Source organism: Aotus nancymaae, unplaced genomic scaffold (assembly GCF_030222135.1).
Source record: "Aotus nancymaae isolate 86718 unplaced genomic scaffold, 86718_ANA_hifiasm-v0.15.2.pri h1tg000292l, whole genome shotgun sequence".
NCBI lineage: Eukaryota > Metazoa > Chordata > Mammalia > Primates > Aotidae > Aotus > Aotus nancymaae.
The window spans coordinates 164,735-177,165 of record NW_026988707.1 but is presented as its reverse complement, the minus strand read 5'-3'; the positions used below and the strand labels follow the sequence as shown (position 1 = coordinate 177,165).

The window sequence follows — 12,431 nt, the reverse complement described above, 5'->3', positions numbered from 1 at the left end:
CTGTAGGTTTAACTGTGGTGAGTCCTTAAGCCCTCTTTTTAAATTCATAAACTGTCTCTAATCTTAGCAAAATGTCAGGTTACACTTTTGAGAGGTTTGGGAACTTGACATTTTGTAACCCAGTTGGGGTGTAGGCTGCTTCCATTCTGAGCACCTTGTTCCAATTTATGTCAGGAGGAATTATATACAGGTCAGGGCTGAGAGCAGGTTATAATTAATGGGGTGGACAAGTGGATTTTTAGTGTTTCATAAAATAAAATGGAAATCACATGTGGTTGGAACTGTTGTATGCTTTAAAATATTTACATTTATTCTAGTAAACATTAATTATAACTGATATATTTCTCCTGGGAACTCACTCACTGTGAGGTCACAAGCCATTGTTCACTGAGTAGAAAGAATGGATGACAAGTTAGCTATAAGAAAAAAGACAGTACTTGGGCGGATATTGGTGAGTGAACTTGTGGAAGTAATCCAGTCCTAGGTCTTTCTCCTAATTTTCTCTTATGTTTAAAGCACCCCCTTGGCAATATGATCCAGATGTCAGTCCTTCTAAGTCAGAATTGGGAGGGTTTAGCTTGTGAAATTTCTGAATAGCTCCTGGTAAAGAAGGGACACATGACCAATGCTTAACCATTCGTCTTTTCAAAATTAAAGTTTAGAAGTAGTTGAAATACTGCCAGAAACTACAGCATCCTCATTTTCTTCACATTCATATATCTAAAATTTCCAATTCCTTCAGGCTGTAGGAGCAATATGTTGCTGAGGAAAGAAATTTAAAAAAAAATTTATTTATAATTGACACCTAACAATTGTACATATTTATAGGGTACAATGTGATGTTTTAGTACATGGATACACAGTATAATTATCAAATCGAGGTAATTACCACATCCATCATTTTAAACACTTATTATTTCTTTGTGGTGACAGTCAAAATCTTGTCTTCTAGCTGTCTTGAATATACATTACGTTGTTATTTGCTGTAGTCACTGGACCGTGTAACAGCACATCAAGACTTGCTCTTCTTGTCTAACTTTGTGTACCTATTGACCAACCTCTCCCTATTCCTTCCTTCCCCCATACCCTCAGCAGCCTCTGGGAACAACTATTCTACTCTACTGCTATGAAATCGACTTCTTTAGATTCCACATATGAGTGAGATCATGTGGCATTTGTCTTTTTAAATGCTTTTAAAATTTATTTTCTTTTATTTATAGGATTTTTTTTTTTTTTTTTTTTGAGACGGAGTTTCGCTCTTGTTACCCAGGCTGGAGTGCAATGGCGGGATCTCGGCTCACCGCAACCTCCGCCTCCTGGGTTCAGGCAATTCTCCTGCCTCAGCCTCCTGAGTAGCTGGGATTACAGGCACGCGCCACCATGCCCAGCTAATTTTTTGTATTTTTAGTAGAGACGGGGTTTCACCATGTTGACCAGGACGGTCTCGATCTCTTGACCTCGTGATCCACCCGCCTCGGCCTCCCAAAGTGCTGGGATTACAGGCTTGAGCCACCGCGCCCGGCCTATTTTCTTTTATTTATAATTTGAATTTCTATTTTAGATTCAAGGGGTACATGTGCAGGTTCGTTACATGTAGTATTTGTCTTCTGTGCCTGACTTATTCCACCTAACATAATGTCCTCCAGGCTCATCCATGTTGCCAAAGATGACAGGATTTCATCCTTTTTTATGGCTGAATAGTATTCCACTGTCCTAATCATCCCCATAAAGAAATATATTTTCTTTATCCTTTCATCTGTAGATGGACACTTAGGCTGATTCCATATCTTGACTATTGTCAAGAGTGCCGCAGTAAACATGAATATGCAGATGCGTCTTTGGCATAGTAATTTCACTTCCGGAAAGAGATCTTTAAGAGTTACAAAAATCCAGATTCTAAACTAGTCTCTGCCATGTGCCAGTTGTGTGGCCCTGGAGAAGATACTTTAACTCTGTGTCTGTTTCCTCATCTGCAGAATGGAGGAAAATGATACCCACTATTTAGGGATTAGCCCCAATTTATATAAAGTGCCTGGCAAATTGTAGATTTTTTTAAAAATGCCACTTATGGATATATAAAGGAAAGCTCCAAAAAATGAAATTCAAAGGAAGCCTTATGCAAATTGCATCACATGTCAACCATGTGGGTGTTAGGAATATTGATGCTCTCTTTACTTTGCCTAGAAGTTGCCACTCCCTAAATAAATATTATTTCCATTAAGTCACCAATTTTATATATATATAAAACAAAGAATATATATGTACATATTTATATATTTGTATATATATTTATATATATAAAACAAAGAATATAATATGTATATTCTTTGTTTTGTACAGTGAAGAGTTAATACAAGCATGCTACTCTATTAGGGTATAACAGTTACCTAAGTAATGTATCATGAGACCTTTTGCCCTTTTCTAAGGAAAATAAGTATTTATGGAAGGACAGCTTCACATAGAGTCAGCAGGTAATAATCTGCAGTACATCCTGATGCTGCTTCTATGGACTGGAAGAGTGTTTGATAGTTCTAAATGGCACAGGGCTACTTGTCCATACCCTTGACCCAAGGATTTCAGGTGCACCCAATCAACCTGGAAATCACTGTGGTGACAGATGTTGGATCCCAATCACCCTCAGGGCCTTGGCACTGATTTTGAGTATACCACTGTAGAAAGTCTCTGCAGAATTCCCCAAGACATTAAGTTTATAATATCCCCTGAGGGATCCTTAGAAAGAAAAAGTGCCTATGTTTTGGTGTCGTTATCGTTCTTCAGGGCAAGACTTGGTGAAGAGAGACTGAGAGAAAACAGTACAGCTAGAAGGACCCAATGATTTTGTCTCTGCAAGGTCTAAACTGAGTTATAGGTTGAGATCTAAAATATATACTCAATACATGTATCCTCAAAATATTCTTCAGACATTTGCTCCCAAGACATACTAGTTGATAATAGTAATACATAAATAAATAAATATGCACATATATATGCCTTACAGTAGAGTCCTGTTTTTAGTGTGTAACGTCTGTACTGCTTTCAAAATAGTCATCGGCACAAATACCAGTGCCACAGCTACATCTGACATCACTGATCTTTTCTCCTTTTAAGAATATCCTTTGTAGGCCCCCAAGTGAGAGATGGCAGATCCTCTCAGCTTCATTCATTCCTTTATGGAAATATTGATGAAAACTCTACTATGTGCTCAGTAGCTATCAGAGTTCTTGGCATATAATAGGATTTCAAAATAAATCTACCTAGTATTGCTTTGGGGATGAAGGCTTGGTGATGTCCTCCTCTCCCCGAAAGAAAAAGTGGTATGTGTGTGAGAGAGGGACAGAGACAGAGGTAGAGAGACAGTGTGAGGGTGTGTGGGTATTCACAGAGAGAACATGAGTCCCAGTCTTATCTTTCCACATACGATGCAAGCTATTTGGAATTGTAGAGCTGGAAGTGATCTTAGCTAACATTTGATGATCTTAGCTAACATTTGATGATCTTAGCTAACATTTGATGATCTTAGCTAACATTTGATCTTAGCCAACATTCCCAAATGATTCCAACATTTCCAAATGATCTTAGCTAACATTTCCCAACCTCCTACCCAATGCAGGAGCTTCTTCTACTATAACCTTCATCAAAGGGTGGGGCCCTAAAATGTAAGACTAGAGGTCTCTTTTTGTTCAATAATTTGATTCAAAACGGTGTCATTATTTGGTAACTCAGGTGGCACAGTGTAAATTTCTGTGGGAAATTAGGATAGGGAGCCCAAGTAAGGGCTGGACTGGTCGTGACTGCACCATGGAAGGAGGATATTTGGGACCAGTCTTGAGCTGCCGTTGCGTTCCGCTGGGAAACCTAAACGCTAGTGCTTTCTCAATTAGTTTATGTATTTCTGAAATTATTCCATAGTCTTCAATTTGTACTAATAAAATTAATCAGAAGTACTATATTAAAATTATCATTCATTTTTTACACTTACTGAACAGCAGTGAGAAAAGGAGGAATCTTTGTCATTTTGTTTAGCATGTAAATGCACAAAAACCTCAGCTTACCTGAACTTTGCCAAAAAAATCAAACCTCTATTAACCACAAGTTTTCTGCATTATACTGTTCCTAAAGATTTGTGAAGTAAAAGGAGGAAGGTGTTATTATGAATTACTGTAAAAATCCATGGTCATGGATACAATGATACAGTCAAATCAATCTCCTACATTATCTCTTGTGAATTCCCACAATCTCTATTTATGATCAAATGAAAAAAAGTCTTTTTAATGATGATCTCAAGGAAAAGTAAGATTTGAAATTACCTCAGACCTTTCAATTAGATCCAATATGTGATTTGTGGTTATGCAAGTAAAGGGGACGCAAACATTTTAGAAATGTTTCAATTAGGATTCTTCTTTTTTTTTTTTTTTTGAGCGTATAACTTTTTTTTAAATTTTAAGTTCTGGGATACATGTGCAGATCTTGCAGGATTGTTACATAGGTATACACATGCCATGGTGGTTTTTTTTAAGGTTTTCTATTTGGGGTTCAGTTAACCAGAAAATTAAATTAACCAGAACTCTGTCATTTCCAGAGAATTTCAGTTATTGAGATTTGATTGTACTTTTGTTGTCATCTTCGTTCCCACATGGAAATTAATTCCATTTCAGATTTATTTCTTGGAGGGTGTTTAGTATAGTTATCACCTTATGAATAGGATAGGGTGCATAGGGTGGCTTTTCTTTTTAGATTTTAATGGTTACTATGCATATATGTGTGTGTGTGTGTGTGTGTGTGTGTGTGTGTGTGAGAAAAAGAGCTTGCCTTGGCAGAAGTGTTTAAAGAAACATGAGTGGTTAATGCCCTCACTGTGATTTGACTTTCATCTTCCTTCTTTTAAGCACATTTTCCCCCTTTTAAACCTGCCATTTTAAACTGAAAAGTATTTTTCAAGAAATGAAGCAATACTTTCTATCCCATTTATTAAAGTAATGCACAGAAGGAAATACACCATGGTAAAAACAATAATGTTTTGCTAAAGATAACCAAAAACCTCAAATAGCAGAGAGAGGCCAGATGGTCTTTTTTTTTTTTTTTTTTTTTTTTTAATGCAGTCACTAAGCAGCACATTTTGTTTGATTAAGAAGACACTGGTCTTGATTTTCATTCAGCAGTTTTGAGGAACTTTTTTTTAATTGGACACACACAAACACACACACACACACACACACACGTACAACACACAAGCTATTTTCATTCAGCCAAATGATCATTTGTGCTATTGTAAGCAAGATTCTGCTGATGAAAATGTGAAGTCTTAATGATAAAGAAGAAAACGGGTTCCCAAGTCTCGGTTATGAAAGAACTTGGAATTTGCCCACTACCCTAAAGACCCTCGATCATTACCATATCCATCATATTGTTGTAAGGTCTGGTGTTTTGTTTTGTTTTCTTTTGATAGCCCGGAATGGAAGAAAGGCTGTGTACCACAGTGGCTAACTAGGGTTTTGTGAGATACAGGGTAGACCCAGGGGGGAAAAATAGAGGTTTTGGAGTTCAACACCCCAGGGGGCTAATGTGCATAAAGCGACTGCTCCAAAGGACCTGAGTTTAATCCTTGGAGCTGCCAGTCAGGATCAGGATGAAGAAGCACCCATGCAAAGAATTGCTTCTGGATGCTGATAGGCAGGGAAGTGGAGGAGGGGAGGTGGGAAAGGGGATCCGAGCGCCCCTCTTTTGACTGTGATGTTTTGGCAGTCGGTGCTCGGGGGAGGGTAGCTGGCAGTGGCTCCTGCACAACAAAGCTCCCTTCGGTGAAGTCACCAGCATCTTTGCTATCGTCTGGCACCCTTTGCCCAGCACCACAGGAGTGAGCAATTTCCCAGTCTGTAGTCTAAGGATGAAAATGACTAAAGTTGTGAAACTAAGTATTTGCATCCGTTTAAAAGAGAGAGAGTCACTTGGAATTTGGAATGGGAAGAATAGATTTAGACAACTGGCAGAATTGTTTGGAACTATGCCCTGAATCAAGAGACCCTGTTGACTTAAATAAGGACAAGCTAAAGGAGCTACGTAAAAGAGACGACCGAAATATCTTTACCATACAGATGACAAAAGAGGCACTCAGATTTGGTTTTTCAAAAATGCGGTATATTCTCATATAGTTATATGATACTTTCTCCAATTAGCATTCATATTTATAGTCAAAATAAGTATAACTTCACCTTAAGATAGCTTAGCCACCTTGAAAGCTCACTGTTCTTAAAGGCAGATTTTTTTTTTTGTAAGTGAATTTTTAAGCCCTAGATTGCATCTTAAGTACTCAGTTCTTTCAATTTTGCCATTTTTAATGTTTAAAAGCCAGCTTCTTATCTAATTTGATTCAATGGATAAAATGTAAGGGACGAAACTCTCATTTAAAATGCATTTCAGTGAGAATTGTTTAAAATGATTTTTTTCCTTTAAATTTTAAACAAGCAAACAAATAAGATGCAAAGCAAAATAACAAGAAACTCTTAAGCCAACTCCCTAAGATCATACCTTTTGATATTAACTTCAAATTCATGCCTTGTATTCACGTTTTACAAATTACATTTATAATATATCTCTAAGATAACAATTGAAGCGTACTTTGATAATGTAAGAAGAATCTCTCAGACTTTAGCCTGCCTTGAGAATATGTTTTAAAAGCCATTAGGAGCCTCATAGCATTTATGGGATTTTTCTTATATAGATTACATTTTTTTTACATATATTTTGGGCAGAATTAAGTCTACAGATAAACAGCTTGAATCTTCAGAAGACTACTTGCTTTATAACCCCTCCCCTGGACCCCTGCCACCCTGTCCTCCCACAGACCTCATTTGCTTCACTGTGGAAGAGTGGCACGGGGCACCCACCACCCAGACTTCCCAAGCTCTTCTCTTGGTCTCTGCTGTAGCTACAGTAGCAACTCTTTAGTCTCCTACAACAATTGCCTCTGCGATTGTCTTCCTTCTAACCCTTTCTTAAAGAGATAGGCTCTAAAAATCATGATCCAGCGGCTATTGCAATTTTACCTAGCCAGTGAATTTATTTATTTTAGATGCTTTTTTGATATTATTGTCATTGTCAATAAGACACCAACTGGAGCTGTCAGCCAATGGGATCTAGTCCTAACTCATCTTTGGTGCTCACCAGTCATAAAGCCCTAGTCACATGTGTTTATTTCCCCCAGCACTCTTCTCTCATTTCCTTCCTTTCCATCTTGAAATTTCCTCTTCTAATGGTGAAGAGCTGGTAAGTACAGACAAAACCAATGCCTCTTCCAGTGTCTCTATTCATTTCCTTCCTGTCCATCCCTATGACCTTAACTGTACATCCATGGTTATTTTCAACATTGAGTTAATATCCTAGAATCAAACATTTGAGATATTCAGGTAATTCTGAGTACCATATGCTACAGTTTGAATGTGTCTCCCAAAATTCATTTGTTGGAAACTTCATCTGCAATGCAGCAGTGTTGGGATGTGGGGCTTAGTGTTAGAGCCCTTATGAATGACTTAATGCTGCTATTAAAAGGGTTTGTGGAAGTGGGTTTTTCGTCTCCTGTTCTTTTGCCATGCGAGGACATAGCGTTCCTCCCTTCCAGAGGACACAGCCTTCAAGGCACCATCTTGAAAATAGAGAGATCGGGCCCTAACCTGATGGCACCTTGATCTTGGACTTCCCAGTCTCCAAAACTGTGAGAACTAAATCTCTGTTCTTTATAAATTACTTCATCTCAGGAATTCTGTTATAGCAGTACAAAAAGACATCAAGGTTCCTGCTTTTTGAGCCCACTAAGTGTTCATGGCTTTTCTCCTTCAAAATTTTATTGCTAAAATAAATAAAGAGTTCAGTACTTTCCAATAATTCATTACATAGCATTTTCCTGTAAGAAATAGTAAAAGTTGGATTTTTATGCCCTTGAAAAAGAAATCTATCCTGAGGAAGTCTGAAACTAAACATTTAACAACTTGAAAAATTAAATCACAGCTCTCTGACCAAACACTGGAAAGTTTTATACTGAAATTCAGATGCTCTTTGCTTGTTTATTGGCAGGGACAAAGCCAAAATGTCAAGAAAGCTAGCACAAATATGAGTAGAAGTATCCCCTTAGCTAAAATCGCTTTGTACCACCCATCTACCTTCTATCATGTCATCCTTTTCATTTCATTTTATGTATGAGTCTTTGAAATGTTTGTGTTTTTAAAAACCCTTTTACTTTTTATTTCCTTCATTAAAATGTTAGCTCTGCAAGGGCAGACCTTTGCTCTCACATTTACCACTAATTTGCTACTGCCCAGAGCAGCCCCTGGTACACAGGACAACCTCAAAAAATAGCAGTGGAATGAAAGAATAATGAAAGAAATGACTCTTCTGGTTTTACTCCAAAAGAAGTAGTTCTAATTTTTTTTTTGAGACGGAGTCTTGCTCTGTCACCAGGCTGGAGTGCAGTGGCGCAATCTCGGCTCACTGCAACCTCCGCCTCCTGGGTTCAAGCGATTCTTCCGCCTCAGCCTCCCGAGTAGCTAGGGCCACAGGTGCGTGCCACCACGTCTGGCTAATTTTTTTTTATATTTAGTAGAGACAGGGTTTCACCCTGTTGGCCAGGATGGTCTTGATCTCTTGACCTCGTGATCTGCCCACCTCGGCCTCCCAAAGTGCTGGGATTACAGGCGTGAGCCACTGTGCCTGGCCAAGACTTCTAATTTTTTTTAATGCTTAAAGAAAGCCAGATGGATGTACATACAGGATTTCCAATGTCATAAAAGTAACAAAATTAGCTTACTCTTCCAAACTTTTATTTTATTAACGTTTTTTGAATAATTAAAAATTATGAAACGCTTCATGAATTTGTGTGCCATCCTTGCACAGGGGCCATGCTGATCTTCTCTGTATCGTTCCAATTTTAATCTATGTGCTGCTGAAACACGCACCAAACTCTTAAAATTAGTTTAGGTTCAGAGTGAAGAGTTGAAGTTGCACAGACCCAAGCTGTTTTGGGACTATGGAGGACATTAAGGGCTACGTTTACTCGAACAAAATCTATGGGTGAGGCTTACCTGCTTTCTGCCAGTTTTACCAGTACAGCAGCTGATGTCAGAGGGTGGTTGGAGAAGGAGCTTGGAGCTGTGGTAAGGAAGTTTTCATCACTTTCTTGCAGGCTCCTTTTACCTCTAGTCTTCTATGACTCAAGGGTCATTCAATGCCAAATGAACTTCTCCCTCTATGGTAACTGCTAGAAAGCCCAGTGATCGTCTGATTTCTAGTGACAACTGTTGGCCATATCCCCAGGAGGAGACGGGAGTTGTGTCTATTAGGAAATACTTTTCCATGGATCCATCACATTTTTGTACCTCTTGTGAGCTGAAGCATTGAATGCTCTTATTCCAGACTATTTGTTGGGCAGGCTAACTTGCAGTCCGTTATAAAAGATTCAGATTCCCTAAGCTTGGGGTTGCTCGGGTATGATGCAAACCTCCTGAGTTTGCAAACATGGACCTGAGATGCTCCATAGGACTTCGGGGACAAGGGGAACCAACAGAACATGAAACACATACCATTTGAGTAAAAACAACCTTTATCTTTGATTCAGGTGGTCTTCTGCCAGCATTCACGAAACAAAACTGGCAGGTAGCAAAAATCTGAAACTTTTCACTGTTCTTGATAGTTTCACATGCTCCATCCATGCCAGGGTCCCTTATTTTCTGCAAAATAAAAAATTCTGACAAAGAATGCATATGGGACAGGGTGACCTTCAGTGGGGAGCAGAACTGAAGCCCCAAGGTCATGGTGGGAGATCAGTGGTAATGAACAGAGAGGTATGTCATAGTGTAGGAAATAGATGAAATTGCCAGTGTGAAGGTAAGTCATTAGTGTTAAGAATAAAAATGCTAGTTCATTTCTCATTCACATACTGTTTGTTCACATAAGACGCTCCATGAATGTTATTGAATAAATGGATTTATATCCTTCTTCCTTCCAAAAATGGTATGAAGAGGTTTCCAATAAAAAACACAGATAATGAATTTATTCAAAGAAGAGTGGGAAGAGGTGATTCAGGACAAGAAGGGAAGAAGGACCCCAACCCCCCAACCTCTACCACCCTGTCCTTCCATAAGAGTGAGAATTTTGTCAGGCATTTAAAAAAGTTCACCTCACTTAATCCTCAAAGGACCCTTAAGATAGCTCTTATTGTCCACGTTTTGCAGATAAGGAAACTGCACAGAAGATAGGAAGAGCATCTGTGAGTATAAGATATGTACAGTATCTGTCTCCTATCTGCCTTTGCAAGGAAATGGCAGAGTCAGGATTTGAACTCAGGTTTATCTGGCTTCAAGGCACTACATGGTTTTTTTTACGGAACACCACCTCGACAGTGTCAGCCCAAAACTAGACCAAGGACACTTGGGCCCACTGAGCTCAGGGCTTAGCCCCAAGTTTTCTGAAAGCATGCCAGAGAAAAGCTGGATAAAATGCTTTAGCAAAAAAGATGAGTGTCATTACTCATCTGACAACAGAAAGGACTGATCAGGAAAGGGGGAAAAAGAGAATAGTGGCAGAACATAGAAAAGAGAGAAAAAAAGACAATTTTTTAATGCAGTGCAAAATAAGACATGTTTTTTACTTTTCTGAACCTCTTTAGAGACTACAACAATAATAATTCTTATGTGGTAAGTCCAATAAGCTAGAGTGACGTCTTATTAAATGTGCCATCATACTAGCTTCTGATGCAGAATTTGCATCAGAAGAAAAGTATAAGATATTACCACCATGACTTGGCAAAACCAGTGTACTCTATTAATGTCAGCCACTTAGTTGCTGTAATTGCTTCGCAACACAGTACCCATTGCCTAGTTTCCCTGGGAGTTCTTGAAAACTCTATTGAAAGGTTATATTTAAAGTGTAAGTTAGAGTGTGCTGTGAATGGAAAGAAAATTGTTTCTCTTTTGGTAAAAAAATTCACTCTCCTTGGGACTATGTACTAAGTTAGCTCAGTTATTTGATAGAACCAGTATCTTATTTTACATAGGGCAAAACATAGATCTAGAAATTTCAAGAAGTGGATTACTGGTTGAAAGCAGAGGGTGTGCTTGAATGTGATTTGAAAGCAGTTTTAATTTTATGACACTTTATGGTGTGTGTGTGTGTGTGTGTGTGTGTGTGTGTGTGTGTTTTAATGATAACCTATTTTTATTGCCCCGGACTTAGAGATCTATGCCACCTGGAGAAACGACAGTTCATCCATTAGCATGTAAATGTGTTAAGAATGTTTGTGCTTGAATTTCTCCCGAGTAGCCTTCCGCCTTTGTTCTGTACAGACTCACAGTCCCGACGCTGTTCTTAATATCCTGTTTTCATTTGTCAGCGCTGTTGTCCTTTTCATTGCCATGTTCCCATCGTTCCTTTTCTTTCATGTGGTGCTTTACAATAACAATTCAGAACAAAAGAGTCACTCCTCTTTCTGTTGCCTTTAAAAAAAAAAAAAAAGAAAGAAAAGAAAAGAAAAAAGACTTCTTCCCCTGACTGTAGAGCTTCAGTGATCGGGGGAAATGGTTAAAGCATGTTCTTCGTAATAGTTAACCAGGAGTTGTGAATAAAGGTTAGTTTTCCTTACTTTTTAAGATTGCAAGGCAGCTTCAGGGTATTGTGAACAAGAGGTTTTTGTGTGTGGCTGACTTTGAGGTTGAGGGAAAAAGAGATTTTCTTTGAGCAAAGGAGCCATCATATTTGAGAGAATTTCCCAAACTGCTCACACAATGGGAATCAGTTACTCTATAACATCGTCATTACCTCCATGAGTCACGAGACTAGTACTTGTTCTTGTCTTTGAACTTAAGCTTCCCAGTGTTCAGAGAACAATTGTGAAATGTCACATTGCCACCATCAATAACTATTTTGCTCCTGGTGGATAATAATTGGGAAGGGGACACTGTGTACTTTCTCTGCCTTCTAGGAGAGTATTATATAAATAAAGTAAGAAAAAGTTTCCCCAAGAGGCAAGCGTTTCTCCAGGGCACAATCTACTATGCTTGCTGCAAAAATCCCACTTGACTGGTCTGTCTTTCAGAGTATAGATCACTTGTGTCATTTTGCTCATTTTCAGGTAACCTTTTGCAGATATGATCAGGCAGTTGTTATTTTTAAATAAACATTATCTACAAGTTTCTGTTTTTGCACTGAGGAAGGAATGTTTCTGTAATGCAGAAGGACCACTATAACCGAGGGGTTTGTGAAGAGTGAATTCTATCCAGTCTCAAACAATTTTGAAAAGATGCTTTTGTATATGTATATGTGGACTTATGCATACATATACATTATATGTAACTACAAAAACTAATTCCATTATGGACATATATGACTTTATACAGACATATAAATAGTTCTATGAATATACATGGAAATGCCTATCAAACTATAAA

At 38.3% G+C, this 12,431-nt stretch overlaps 1 protein-coding gene and 1 non-coding gene across 2 annotated transcripts in view; one reads left to right on the top strand and one right to left on the bottom strand.

Annotated features, from left to right (window-relative positions):
* The window catches only part of LOC135273157 (PI-PLC X domain-containing protein 1-like), a 195,471-nt gene that overhangs the window by 23,086 nt on the left and 159,954 nt on the right, over positions 1–12,431 (top strand). The gene's annotated exons all lie outside the window — the stretch shown is intronic.
* Positions 8,839–8,941, bottom strand: LOC135273160 (U6 spliceosomal RNA). The gene has a single exon (XR_010340989.1). It is a non-coding gene; the product is annotated as a U6 spliceosomal RNA (small nuclear RNA).